At 41.4% G+C, this 3,513-nt stretch overlaps 1 long non-coding RNA gene across 1 annotated transcript; it reads left to right on the top strand.

Moving 5' to 3' along the window:
• The first annotated feature begins 1,654 nt into the window (after positions 1-1,654).
• On the top strand, positions 1,655-2,951 carry LOC139400941 (uncharacterized). The gene is made up of 3 exons (XR_011632823.1): positions 1,655-1,797; positions 1,974-2,082; positions 2,305-2,951. It is a non-coding gene; the product is annotated as an uncharacterized lncRNA (long non-coding RNA).
• The last annotated feature ends 562 nt before the right edge of the window (positions 2,952-3,513 follow it).

Raw genomic sequence — 3,513 nt, 5'->3', positions numbered from 1 at the left:
ATCTCTGAATTGTTTATTGCAAGCAAAAATGTATAACCTTGAGCTTGCAGTTCCGACAACTTCCACATGATTTCGCCAATAATCCTTTGTGTAATTTGTCATTACACAAAGGATTTTTGTCAACGAAAATGACGTTATTGGCGACATCGTGTGGAAGTTGTAGGAACTGCAAGCTCACGGTTATATATTTTAGCTTGCAATAAACAATGATCAACCACAAAAGTATTAAATCTGCCAATCTCTGAATTGTTTATTGCAAGCAAAAATATATAACCGTGAGCTTGCAGTTCCTACAACTTCCACACGATGTCGCCAATAACGTCATTTTCGTTGACAAATTACACAAAGGGTTATTGGCGACATCATGTGGAAGTTGTAGGAACTGCAAGCTCACGGTTATATATTTTTGCTTGCAATAAACAATGATCAACCACAAAAGTATTAAATCTGCCAGTTTCTGAATTGTTTATTGCAAGCAAAAATATTTAACCGTGAGCTTGCAGTTCCTACAACTTCCACACGATGTCGCCAATAACGTCGTCAAATTACACAAAGGATTATTGGCGACATCGTGTGGAAGTTGTAGGAACTGCAAGCTCACGGTTATAGATTTTTTCTTGCAATAAACAATTTAGAGACTGGTGGATTTAATACTTTTCTGTGGTTGATCATTGTTTATTGCAAGCAAAAATATATAACCGTGACCTTGCAGTTCCGACAACTTCCACATGATGTCGCCAATAATCCTTTGTGTAATTTGTCAACGAAAATGACGTTATTGGCGACATCGTGTGGAAGTTGTAGGAACTGCAAGCTCATATATTTTTGCTTGCAATAAACAATGATCAACCACAAAAGTATTAATCCCCCAGTCTGAATTGTTTATTGCAAGCAAAAGTATATAACCGTGAGCTTGCAGTTCCTACAACTTCCACACGATGTCGCCAATAATCCTTTGTGTAATTTGACAACGAAAATGACGTTATTGGCGACATCGTGTGGAAGTTGTAGGAACTGCAAGCTCACGGTTATATATTTTTGCTTGCAATAAACAATTCAGAGACTGGGGGATTAATACTTTTCTGTGGTTTTTGTGACCAGGTTTTTCTTGGGATTTCGCTTGCTGTTCGCGTTCTGTTATAGTCACAGACATTATTTAACCAGTTTTAGAAACTTCAGTGTTTTCTATCCACGCATACTAATCATATGCATATACTATATTCCTGGCATGAGTAGCAGGATGTTGAAATGTTGCGTGATTTTTATCAAAATGTTTGAAATAATTCAGGGGATCTTTAATTAATAAGGAATTGAGAAAAACTCAAGACAAGTTTGGGGTGTTTAATAACAAGAATGCCATTGGCTGAGTGCAAACATTTTAGAAAGCTCACAAGAGTTTCATTTTAAAAGAATCCATCAGTGTTATTTTCTGTTAGATACACAATGTAAAATAACATCTATTTCCTTTGTAGAAACATCTTAAGTGTAACCCCTAAATGTAGGACATTCTCTTTATCTTCAGGAGGAGACTAAAAGGCCCTGATGCAATGCCAGGCTACCAGCATGTCCGCAGGCTTGCCAGGGCCTTGGTGGGGGTGAGGAACCGTAAGGGGTTGTCGGACCGCAGGTTAGACGTGGCACTGTGGCGTGGCACGTGGCACTGTGGCTGGTGCTGCCAGACTTCGACAAACAGCGCTTGATCTACCCTGCCCGACACCAGGAGAGGATCGTTCAGGGGCGGTTCAAAGCAACGAAGGGGAAGTCGTCCATTATCCTTGGAAAATACTCTCTCCAAAGGTATGTTGTTTGTGTTCATGTCCTCCACCTTACTATTTTATTTTCCTGCCTCTACATTAAATGCATATGAACGTTAGGCGATGGCTAAAATTTTTCAATGTTCTCTGATTATTTATCTTCTTTTTCAATTGCCTTCTCGGACTCAACTCGGGCCCTGCAAATTGGCCGGGCACCAGCCGTTTGGTGGAGGCCATTTGCAGTCAGCTCTGTCAAATCCATCCCAGCGCCACGCAGTCTGCCGGCGTCAAGATCTTTGTGGGCTATACTCAGCCTTGTCTCAGGATGGTAAGCTGGTGGTTGAAGATATCCCCCCTGTTTGGCCCTGTCCCCGTGGTGTCCTCGGTTGGTGCCACAGTGTCTTCTGACCCCTCCTGTCTCAGCCTCCAGTATTTATGCTGCAGTAGTTTGTGTCGGGGGGCTAGGGTCAGATTGTTTTATCTGGAGTACTTCTCCTGTGTACTTCTCGGTGTCCTGTGTGAATTTAAGTCTGCTTTCTCTCTTTCGGAGAACCTGACATGATGACTCCTTGCTGTCCCCAGTCCACCTGGCCATGCTGCTGCTCCAGTGCACTCCGCAGGTTAGAGACTTGGCTACGGGCTTGCATGGGCCTAGAGAGCCTGAATAGCATAGTTGTCTGTAATGTACATAAAGACATGCTAGTCTCGAGGGAAAATATCTGCCAGCAATTTGTTGGATCCATTGAAACCCGCAAACATATGTTCGGTTCTTTTGTTCAGTAGTGGTTCTCAACCTTTTTTTGGGGTACTGGAACCACTGCATATTGATTAAGGTTTTGAGCAGTCCTCAGTCCACATTGTATGTAAAGTTAGTGGAAACCTTGTGGTACTGAATACATTCATTATACTTTTTGATTTCACGGACCCCTAGGTGTCCATGGACGATGTAGTTTGGTCCTCTACGGTTTGAATGGAAAGAGGAGATTTCATGTTGTAACTTTTATGTTGCAGTGTTTTTGTACATGAGAAGTTGTATTTTGGTACTGTCAACACTGAAAGCACCTAGCAATGTATTGGGGATGTGTGTTTTACCTTGCTCCTGTGTAGAACAACTTGTCAGATGGTGCATTGGAGACTGATGTGTTCCTGTCCTGTCTTCACAATACTATTGCAGATCAACATAAAGCCTAAAATACAGCCGTGGTGTCGCTCTTCATTTCTTGGTTTTCCTGTGGTACATAACAAACCTGCTACTCTTTGGCATATGATTGTTGTCAATAAGTGTGTTAGCTAGCATACACCGATGTAATTGTCACTTAAGCCCACTGCTAACACAGTTGTCTTCGACAGCCATCAATATCGTTAAACCCTGCACAACTAACGTGCTGTTTCCCATTTAACAACAGCAACAGAAATAAAAGTTGCTCAACTGGGACCAATGGCTGATGTGATTTACCCGGATCACTGGTTGCGTGTGAGTTTGGGTGAGTGTAACCGATGTGAAATGGCTAGCGAAGTCCATCGCCTAATGTAAATAATGTGTGTACAATGTTTTAAACATAACAGTTCAAACTAGATGATAATAGGTACACTTGTGGACAATTTTCAGCAAGTTGCAGCAATTGAACTACAGAAATAACCACTTTTCCATAAACAAGGTCTAAATCATGTTTGGTTGCACTCTGGAAACAATGTTTTACACATAACTGTTCAAACTAGATGATAATAGGTACACTTGTGGACAATTTTCAGCAAGTTG

Source organism: Oncorhynchus clarkii, unplaced genomic scaffold, assembly GCF_045791955.1.
Source record: "Oncorhynchus clarkii lewisi isolate Uvic-CL-2024 unplaced genomic scaffold, UVic_Ocla_1.0 unplaced_contig_6036_pilon_pilon, whole genome shotgun sequence".
Classification (NCBI taxonomy): domain Eukaryota; kingdom Metazoa; phylum Chordata; class Actinopteri; order Salmoniformes; family Salmonidae; genus Oncorhynchus; species Oncorhynchus clarkii.
Note: the sequence above shows the minus strand (reverse complement) of the source record. Positions and strands in the feature narration are given on the sequence as shown.